This window comes from Numenius arquata, unplaced genomic scaffold (assembly GCF_964106895.1).
Source record: "Numenius arquata unplaced genomic scaffold, bNumArq3.hap1.1 HAP1_SCAFFOLD_253, whole genome shotgun sequence".
Classification (NCBI taxonomy): Eukaryota; Metazoa; Chordata; class Aves; order Charadriiformes; family Scolopacidae; genus Numenius; species Numenius arquata.
Genome location: NW_027415658.1, coordinates 129,938 through 140,544, shown reverse-complemented (window position 1 = coordinate 140,544; position 10,607 = coordinate 129,938).

Genomic DNA, 10,607 nt, shown 5'->3' with positions numbered 1-10,607 from the left:
GTCCCTGGTTTGCAGGCCGTCTGCCAGCAGAAGAAGAGGCCACGTGCGACCCCCAAAGACAAGCCCACGCCGGGGCGTCACCACCCGCAGCCCCACAGCGCCTGCGGCTCCTCCGGGGATGCCGGGACCTCCCTGTGTTGGGACTTGCCCTGAGGTGAGTGCGGAAGGTCAGCCCTCCCTTTTTCTTCCCCAAATACCTCCTTTGGGTTCAGAAAAGCACCCTGGGGGAGGGGGTGGTGGGGCGGGGGCAGAAGGGAAGGGCAGCTGGAGGATTGCCCTTGCCCAGGTGCCTCTTGGTGGTTTTATTTGACTTTCAACCCCCAACGTTCTGTCTTTTTGGAGTTGGGGAGACCTTCCCCGGAGCCGTGAGGTTCAGAGCGGCCCCTCCTTGTGCAAAAGCCTCCGGTTTCCCCTTTTTGCCCAGGACAAACTCAAGTTCCATTGAGTTTTGTGGCCCGAGGCTTGCCCACTCCAGTCCCTCACAGCCAGCAAAATGCCTCCAGTTTTAATTTGACCTCATTTGAAGTGATCGCCCAATTAATTCTCCTACTTTAACCCCCACCGATGCATCTTCTTTAACCACCAGCATCCAGACCGGTGTCGTTTCTATGAAGCTGGGTCTAATGGATTTCTAGAGGATGTTTGGACTCGATGATCTCAAAGGTCCCTTGCAACCATGAAGATTCTGTGATTCTGTGAAATCCCTTTTTCCTTTGTTCTGCTGCCTTGTCCCTAAGGGCAGTTTCCCACGGGGTCCTATTTCCTAACTCCTTGAAGAGCTGGAAGTTTGCTTTCTTAAAATGTGGCGTCCTAACTGTGCTTCTCGTGGGCTTCCAACTTGTGAAGAGAGTGAAGTGCACTAGAGCATGATGACTGCAGCCCATGGACTAGGGGATTGGGGGATGGAAAGGGCCCCCGGGGTTTCGCTTTGCTCCTTTTGCTTCTAGAAAAGGCCCAAATGGCTCAATCCCCGCCTTCTGGCCCGGGGCAGCCGCAGGGGTGAAGTGGTAGCCGGAGGGTCCATCTCCAGAGCCCTGATTTCCCTGAGAAGGGGGAAATTTTGTGGGGGATGGAGTGGTGTGTGAGGAGGAGGAGGAGGGCAAGGAAGGCTAAAGGAGGGTCTTGGCGGAAAGATTTTTATCCCCAGCGTGGTTTTGTCAGATTTTTTGGGCAGAACCTCCAGGATTTTGGGGTTCTTTTGATGGAGGATGAGGCAAAAATCCACGTTGAGCCGTGGGAATGAGGGCGACCCCTGGGAAAACGGGAGGAGGGAAGTGGGGGTGGGGGTGGGTGTCGCTCGGCCCCTTCTCCACAGCGTGTTTTTGGGTGGAGGATCCCCCATATGGGCCAGAAACCCCCCCAAAGGCCCAGTGCTGTCCCAGTAAAGCACTGGTTTTGCTGACGTCACAGGCCGTTGCCGGCCTCCCGCGTTCCACACAACATTCCGAGGCGGCTCGCTGGCCGTGGCTGTGGCAGCTTCCTACCGCTGTGGAGAGTGACATTCAGCAGTTGGATTGTTTTTTTGGGGAAACCCCCAAATTGTCCTGCCCGATGGGGCCCAAAAAGCCTCCAGTGGCCGAAGGGTAACGCTGGGGGTGGGAAGGGGCGTTGGAAGTTGGTGGCGGAAGACTGAGTGATGTTTTGCTGGGCAATAGGGACCGGTTTTGCCCCACCTCACCACGTTTTCCCTCTTTTTTAGCGTTTGTTGCGCCGTATCCATTCCCGACGTGCCTTCCTCCCTCTCCTCTTCCTCCCCCTTTCAGCCGCATCAATGTCGGGGAGCAGTTGCAGGCGGAGCTGCCTGCCCTGCGGGACAGATCCCTCTTGGAAGAGGAGGAGGAAGGAGCCTCCCTGGTTTGGAAGCCCTGGGGTGACATGGAAAGCAAGCCCGAGCCGCAGGAGAAAGGTTTCTCTTCAGGCTTTTCTTGTGGGAAAGGGGCAAATTCCACCTTTTCAGAGTTACTTGATAGGGCGTTTGGGTTCTCTCCCGTCTTGTCTTGGCCCCGTAGCGTTGGAGGGAAGGAGATGGCTCGTTTTTGGGAGGAAAGTGTCTAGATAAGAGCCGATGGTGCTCTCGGGAGCATCTTCCATGAGAAAGGGGGGGTTTTGGCAGTCCCAGCTCATCTGCAGCCAGGGAGGAGTTTCTCTCTGGAGATCCCGCTCCCAAAGCTCTTGAGCGAGCCTTTTTTTTGTCCATCAGAAGACTTTTGGCCTCATCCAGAAGGAGGTAAAGCCGTTGGAGCGGGGCGGAGCTGGTTAGCGGGGAGGCTTTTAACCCAGAAAGCCCTATTTTCAATCCCCCGTTGGAATCCTGTCCTTAGGACCCTTCTTCCTGCTCAAAACCCAGCGGGAGAAGACATCATTGCCCTCCTTTGTAATGACAAGGGAGTCTTTAATATCCCTGGATTTCTCCCCATAGATCCAGAGGCAAACCGTGGCCCAGTGTGTTGACTCTTGTTACTTCTGGAGGAAGACAGTGCGATTTGGGTGCACCTGACCTCGCCTGCTGGAGAAAAGGGTCAAGAGAGTCCGGGATGAGGTGGAAAAAGCCAAAGGCGAGGTAAAAAAGCTGCTGGGGGGGTTTGTTTCCTCGACGAATCCATCTGCTCAAACGCTCCTTGCCAGGAAAGAGGGATTTGCTTCATGGAAAGAGATATTATTTTAATTTTTGGTGGGCGGGGGAAGGGGGTGGCTGTGTGGCTTCAGTGCGTGGGAATTGCACCTTTTCCGCCCCTTTGATAGATTTTGTGGAGGAAAGTGCTTTTCCGCTTGGGACAGTGGAAATAATACAGTTTTTCTTGCACCCTGTTGTGGCTTTGCACCCTGTTTTCCCATTGGTTTTTTGGCTGTTTAGACTTTACCTGGGCTGATAAACCGCGTGAAATCCACGGCCAAAAAATCTTATTTTTCTGCCTTTTTGAGCCATTTCAAGTTATTTTGTCCCTGGTTTGCAGGCCGTCTGCCAGCAGAAGAAGAGGCCACGTGCGACCCCCAAAGACAAGCCCACGCCGGGGCGTCACCACCCGCAGCCCCACAGCGCCTGCGGCTCCTCCGGGGATCCCGGGACCTCCCTGTGTTGGGACTTGCCCTGAGGTGAGTGCGGAAGGTCAGCCCTCCCTTTTTCTTCCCCAAATACCTCCTTTGGGTTCAGAAAAGCACCCTGGGGGAGGGGGTGGTGGGGCGGGGGCAGAAGGGAAGGGCAGCTGGAGGATTGCCCTTGCCCAGGTGCCTCTTGGTGGTTTTATTTGACTTTCAACCCCCAACGTTCTGTCTTTTTGGAGTCGGGGAGACCTTCCCCGGAGCCGTGAGGTTCAGAGCGGCCCCTCCTTGTGCAAAAGCCTCAGGTTTCCCCTTTTTGCCCAGGACAAACTCAAGTTCCATTGAGTTTTGTGGCCCGAGGCTTGCCCACTCCAGTCCCTCACAGCCAGCAAAATGCCTCCAGTTTTAATTTGACCTCATTTGAAGTGATCGCCCAATTAATTCTCCTAATTTAACCCCCACCGATGCATCTTCTTTTACCACCAGCATCCAGACCGGTGTCGTTTCTATGAAGCTGGGTCTAATGGATTTCTAGAGGATGTTTGGACTCGATGATCTCAAAGGTCCCTTGCAACCATGAAGATTCTGTGATTCTGTGAAATCCCTTTTTCCTTTGTTCTGCTGCCTTGTCCCTAAGGGCAGTTTCCCACGGGGTCCTATTTCCTAACTCCTTGAAGAGCTGGAAGTTTGCTTTCTTAAAATGTGGCGTCCTAACTGTGCTTCTCGTGGGCTTCCAACTTGTGAAGAGAGTGAACTGCACTAGAGCATGATGACTGCAGCCCATGGACTAGGGGATTGGGGGATGGAAAGGGCCCCCGGGGTTTCGCTTTGCTCCTTTTGCTTCTAGAAAAGGCCCAAATGGCTCAATCCCCGCCTTCTGGCCCGGGGCAGCCGCAGGGGTGAAGTGGTAGCCGGAGGGTCCATCTCCAGAGCCCTGATTTCCCTGAGAAGGGGGAAATTTTGTGGGGGATGGAGTGGTGTGTGAGGAGGAGGAGGAGGGCAAGGAAGGCTAAAGGAGGGCCTTGGCGGAAAGATTTTTATCCCCAGCGTGGTTTTGTCAGATTTTTTGGGCAGAACCTCCAGGATTTTGGGGTTCTTTTGATGGAGGATGAGGCAAAAATCCACGTTGAGCCGTGGGAATGAGGGCGACCCCTGGGAAAACGGGAGGAGGGAAGTGGGGGTGGGGGTGGGTGTCGCTCGGCCCCTTCTCCACAGCGTGTTTTTGGGTGGAGGGTCCCCCATATGGGCCAGAAACCCCCCCAAAGGCCCAGTGCTGTCCCAGTAAAGCACTGGTTTTGCTGACGTCACAGGCCGTTGCCGGCCTCCCGCGTTCCACACAACATTCCGAGGCGGCTCGCTGGCCGTGGCTGTGGCAGCTTCCTACCGCTGTGGAGAGTGACATTCAGCAGTTGGATTGTTTTTTTGGGGAAACCCCCAAATTGTCCTGCCCGATGGGGCCCAAAAAGCCTCCAGTGGCCGAAGGGTAACGCTGGGGGTGGGAAGGGGCGTTGGAAGTTGGTGGCGGAAGACTGAGTGATGTTTTGCTGGGCAATAGGGACCGGTTTTGCCCCACCTCACCACGTTTTCCCTCTTTTTTAGCGTTTGTTGCGCCGTATCCATTCCCGACGTGCCTTCCTCCCTCTCCTCTTCCTCCCCCTTTCAGCCGCATCAATGTCGGGGAGCAGTTGCAGGCGGAGCTGCCTGCCCTGCGGGACAGATCCCTCTTGGAAGAGGAGGAGGAAGGAGCCTCCCTGGTTTGGAAGCCCTGGGGTGACATGGAAAGCAAGCCCGAGCCGCAGGAGAAAGGTTTCTCTTCAGGCTTTTCTTGTGGGAAAGGGGCAAATTCCACCTTTTCAGAGTTACTTGATAGGGCGTTTGGGTTCTCTCCCGTCTTGTCTTGGCCCCGTAGCGTTGGAGGGAAGGAGATGGCTCGTTTTTGGGAGGAAAGTGTCTAGATAAGAGCCGATGGTGCTCTCGGGAGCATCTTCCATGAGAAAGGGGGGGTTTTGGCAGTCCCAGCTCATCTGCAGCCAGGGAGGAGTTTCTCTCTGGAGATCCCGCTCCCAAAGCTCTTGAGCGAGCCTTTTTTTTGTCCATCAGAAGACTTTTGGCCTCATCCAGAAGGAGGTAAAGCCGTTGGAGCGGGGCGGAGCTGGTTAGCGGGGAGGCTTTTAACCCAGAAAGCCCTATTTTCAATCCCCCGTTGGAATCCTGTCCTTAGGACCCTTCTTCCTGCTCAAAACCCAGCGGGAGAAGACATCATTGCCCTCCTTTGTAATGACAAGGGAGTCTTTAATATCCCTGGATTTCTCCCCATAGATCCAGAGGCAAACCGTGGCCCAGTGTGTTGACTCTTGTTACTTCTGGAGGAAGACAGTGCGATTTGGGTGCACCTGACCTCGCCTGCTGGAGAAAAGGGTCAAGAGAGTCCGGGATGAGGTGGAAAAAGCCAAAGGCGAGGTAAAAAAGCTGCTGGGGGGGTTTGTTTCCTCGACGAATCCATCTGCTCAAACGCTCCTTGCCAGGAAAGAGGGATTTGCTTCATGGAAAGAGATATTATTTTAATTTTTGGTGGGCGGGGGAAGGGGGTGGCTGTGTGGCTTCAGTGCGTGGGAATTGCACCTTTTCAGCCCCTTTGATAGATTTTGTGGAGGAAAGTGCTTTTCCGCTTGGGACAGTGGAAATAATACAGTTTTTCTTGCACCCCGTTGTGGCTTTGCACCCTGTTTTCCCATTGGTTTTTTGGCTGTTTAGACTTTACCTGGGCTGATAAACCGCGTGAAATCCACGGCCAAAAAATCTTATTTTTCTGCCTTTTTGAGCCATTTCAAGTTATTTTGTCCCTGGTTTGCAGGCCGTCTGCCAGCAGAAGAAGAGGCCACGTGCGACCCCCAAAGACAAGCCCACGCCGGGGCGTCACCACCCGCAGCCCCACAGCGCCTGCGGCTCCTCCGGGGATGCCGGGACCTCCCTGTGTTGGGACTTGCCCTGAGGTGAGTGCGGAAGGTCAGCCCTCCCTTTTTCTTCCCCAAATACCTCCTTTGGGTTCAGAAAAGCACCCTGGGGGAGGGGGTGGTGGGGCGGGGGCAGAAGGGAAGGGCAGCTGGAGGATTGCCCTTGCCCAGGTGCCTCTTGGTGGTTTTATTTGACTTTCAACCCCCAACGTTCTGTCTTTTTGGAGTCGGGGAGACCTTCCCCGGAGCCGTGAGGTTCAGAGCGGCCCCTCCTTGTGCAAAAGCCTCCGGTTTCCCCTTTTTGCCCAGGACAAACTCAAGTTCCATTGAGTTTTGTGGCCCGAGGCTTGCCCACTCCAGTCCCTCACAGCCAGCAAAATGCCTCCAGTTTTAATTTGACCTCATTTGAAGTGATCGCCCAATTAATTCTCCTACTTTAACCCCCACCGATGCATCTTCTTTAACCACCAGCATCCAGACCGGTGTCGTTTCTATGAAGCTGGGTCTAATGGATTTCTAGAGGATGTTTGGACTCGATGATCTCAAAGGTCCCTTGCAACCATGAAGATTCTGTGATTCTGTGAAATCCCTTTTTCCTTTGTTCTGCTGCCTTGTCCCTAAGGGCAGTTTCCCACGGCGTCCTATTTCCTAACTCCTTGAAGAGCTGGAAGTTTGCTTTCTTAAAATGTGGCGTCCTAACTGTGCTTCTCGTGGGCTTCCAACTTGTGAAGAGAGTGAAGTGCACTAGAGCATGATGACTGCAGCCCATGGACTAGGGGATTGGGGGATGGAAAGGGCCCCCGGGGTTTCGCTTTGCTCCTTTTGCTTCTAGAAAAGGCCCAAATGGCTCAATCCCCGCCTTCTGGCCCGGGGCAGCCGCAGGGGTGAAGTGGTAGCCGGAGGGTCCATCTCCAGAGCCCTGATTTCCCTGAGAAGGGGGAAATTTTGTGGGGGATGGAGTGGTGTGTGAGGAGGAGGAGGAGGGCAAGGAAGGCTAAAGGAGGGTCTTGGCGGAAAGATTTTTATCCCCAGCGTGGTTTTGTCAGATTTTTTGGGCAGAACCTCCAGGATTTTGGGGTTCTTTTGATGGAGGATGAGGCAAAAATCCACGTTGAGCCGTGGGAATGAGGGCGACCCCTGGGAAAACGGGAGGAGGGAAGTGGGGGTGGGGGTGGGTGTCGCTCGGCCCCTTCTCCACAGCGTGTTTTTGGGTGGAGGATCCCCCATATGGGCCAGAAACCCCCCCAAAGGCCCAGTGCTGTCCCAGTAAAGCACTGGTTTTGCTGACGTCACAGGCCGTTGCCGGCCTCCCGCGTTCCACACAACATTCCGAGGCGGCGGTCGCTCGCTGGCCGTGGCTGTGGCAGCTTCCTACCGCTGTGGAGAGTGACATTCAGCAGTTGGATTGTTTTTTTGGGGAAAACCCCCAAATTGTCCTGCCCGATGGGGCCCAAAAAGCCTCCAGTGGCCGAAGGGTAACGCTGGGGGTGGGAAGGGGCGTTGGAAGTTGGTGGCGGAAGACTGAGTGATGTTTTGCTGGGCAATAGGGACCGGTTTTGCCCCACCTCACCACGTTTTCCCTCTTTTTTAGCGTTTGTTGCGCCGTATCCATTCCCGACGTGCCTTCCTCCCTCTCCTCTTCCTCCCCCTTTCAGCCGCATCAATGTCGGGGAGCAGTTGCAGGCGGAGCTGCCTGCCCTGCGGGACAGATCCCTCTTGGAAGAGGAGGAGGAAGGAGCCTCCCTGGTTTGGAAGCCCTGGGGTGACATGGAAAGCAAGCCCGAGCCGCAGGAGAAAGGTTTCTCTTCAGGCTTTTCTTGTGGGAAAGGGGCAAATTCCCCCTTTTCAGAGTTACTTGATAGGGCGTTTGGGTTCTCTCCCGTCTTATCTTGGCCCCGTAGCGTTGGAGGGAAGGAGATGGCTCGTTTTTGGGAGGAAAGTGTCTAGATAAGAGCCGATGGTGCTCTCGGGAGCATCTTCCATGAGAAAGGGGGGGTTTTGGCGGTCCCAGCTCATCTGCAGCCAGGGAGGAGTTTCTCTCTGGAGATCCCGCTCCCAAAGCTCTTGAAAGAGCCTTTTTTTTGTCCATCAGAAGACTTTTGGCCTCATCCAGAAGGAGGTAAAGCCGTTGGAGCGGGGCGGAGCTGGTTAGCGGGGAGGCTTTTAACCCAGAAAGCCCTATTTTCAATCCCCCGTTGGAATCCTGTCCTTAGGACCCTTCTTCCTGCTCAAAACCCAGCGGGAGAAGACATCATTGCCCTCCTTTGTAATGACAAGGGAGTCTTTAATATCCCTGGATTTCTCCCCATAGATCCAGAGGCAAACCGTGGCCCAGTGTGTTGACTCTTGTTACTTCTGGAGGAAGACAGTGCGATTTGGGTGCACCTGACCTCGCCTGCTGGAGAAAAGGGTCAAGAGAGTCCGGGATGAGGTGGAAAAAGCCAAAGGCGAGGTAAAAAAGCTGCTGGGGGGGTTTGTTTCCTCGACGAATCCATCTGCTCAAACGCTCCTTGCCAGGAAAGAGGGATTTGCTTCATGGAAAGAGATATTATTTTAATTTTTGGTGGGCGGGGGAAGGGGGTGGCTGTGTGGCTTCAGTGCGTGGGAATTGCACCTTTTCAGCCCCTTTGATAGATTTTGTGGAGGAAAGTGCTTTTCTGCTTGGGACAGTGGAAATAATACAGTTTTTCTTGCACCCCGTTGTGGCTTTGCACCCTGTTTTCCCATTGGTTTTTTGGCTGTTTAGACTTTACCTGGGCTGATAAACCGCGTGAAATCCACGGCCAAAAAATCTTATTTTTCTGCCTTTTTGAGCCATTTCAAGTTATTTTGTCCCTGGTTTGCAGGCTGTCTGCCACCAGAAGAAGAGGCCACGTGCGACCCCCAAAGACAAGCCCACGCCGGGGCGTCACCACCCGCAGCCCCACAGCGCCTGCGGCTCCTCCGGGGATGCCGGGACCTCCCTGTGTTGGGACTTGCCCTGAGGTGAGTGCGGAAGGTCAGCCCTCCCTTTTTCTTCCCCAAATACCTCCTTTGGGTTCAGAAAAGCACCCTGGGGGAGGGGGTGGTGGGGCGGGGGCAGAAGGGAAGGGCAGCTGGAGGATTGCCCTTGCCCAGGTGCCTCTTGGTGGTTTTATTTGACTTTCAACCCCCAACGTTCTGTCTTTTTGGAGTTGGGGAGACCTTCCCCGGAGCCGTGAGGTTCAGAGCGGCCCCTCCTTGTGCAAAAGCCTCCGGTTTCCCCTTTTTGCCCAGGACAAACTCAAGTTCCATTGAGTTTTGTGGCCCGAGGCTTGCCCACTCCAGTCCCTCACAGCCAGCAAAATGCCTCCAGTTTTAATTTGACCTCATTTGAAGTGATCGCCCAATTAATTCTCCTACTTTAACCCCCACCGATGCATCTTCTTTAACCACCAGCATCCAGACCGGTGTCGTTTCTATGAAGCTGGGTCTAATGGATTTCTAGAGGATGTTTGGACTCGATGATCTCAAAGGTCCCTTGCAACCATGAAGATTCTGTGATTCTGTGAAATCCCTTTTTCCTTTGTTCTGCTGCCTTGTCCCTAAGGGCAGTTTCCCACGGGGTCCTATTTCCTAACTCCTTGAAGAGCTGGAAGTTTGCTTTCTTAAAATGTGGCGTCCTAACTGTGCTTCTCGTGGGCTTCCAACTTGTGAAGAGAGTGAACTGCACTAGAGCATGATGACTGCAGCCCATGGACTAGGGGATTGGGGGATGGAAAGGGCCCCCGGGGTTTCGCTTTGCTCCTTTTGCTTCTAGAAAAGGCCCAAATGGCTCAATCCCCGCCTTCTGGCCCGGGGCAGCCGCAGGGGTGAAGTGGTAGCCGGAGGGTCCATCTCCAGAGCCCTGATTTCCCTGAGAAGGGGGAAATTTTGTGGGGGATGGAGTGGTGTGTGAGGAGGAGGAGGAGGGCAAGGAAGGCTAAAGGAGGGTCTTGGCGGAAAGATTTTTATCCCCAGCGTGGTTTTGTCAGATTTTTTGGGCAGAACCTCCAGGATTTTGGGGTTCTTTTGATGGAGGATGAGGCAAAAATCCACGTTGAGCCGTGGGAATGAGGGCGACCCCTGGGAAAACGGGAGGAGGGAAGTGGGGGTGGGGGTGGGTGTCGCTCGGCCCCTTCTCCACAGCGTGTTTTTGGGTGGAGGATCCCCCATATGGGCCAGAAACCCCCCCAAAGGCCCAGTGCTGTCCCAGTAAAGCACTGGTTTTGCTGACGTCACAGGCCGTTGCCGGCCTCCCGCGTTCCACACAACATTCCGAGGCGGCTCGCTGGCCGTGGCTGTGGCAGCTTCCTACCGCTGTGGAGAGTGACATTCAGCAGTTGGATTGTTTTTTTGGGGAAACCCCCAAATTGTCCTGCCCGATGGGGCCCAAAAAGCCTCCAGTGGCCGAAGGGTAACGCTGGGGGTGGGAAGGGGCGTTGGAAGTTGGTGGCGGAAGACTGAGTGATGTTTTGCTGGGCAATAGGGACCGGTTTTGCCCCACCTCACCACGTTTTCCCTCTTTTTTAGCGTTTGTTGCGCCGTATCCATTCCCGACGTGCCTTCCTCCCTCTCCTCTTCCTCCCCCTTTCAGCCGCATCAATGTCGGGGAGC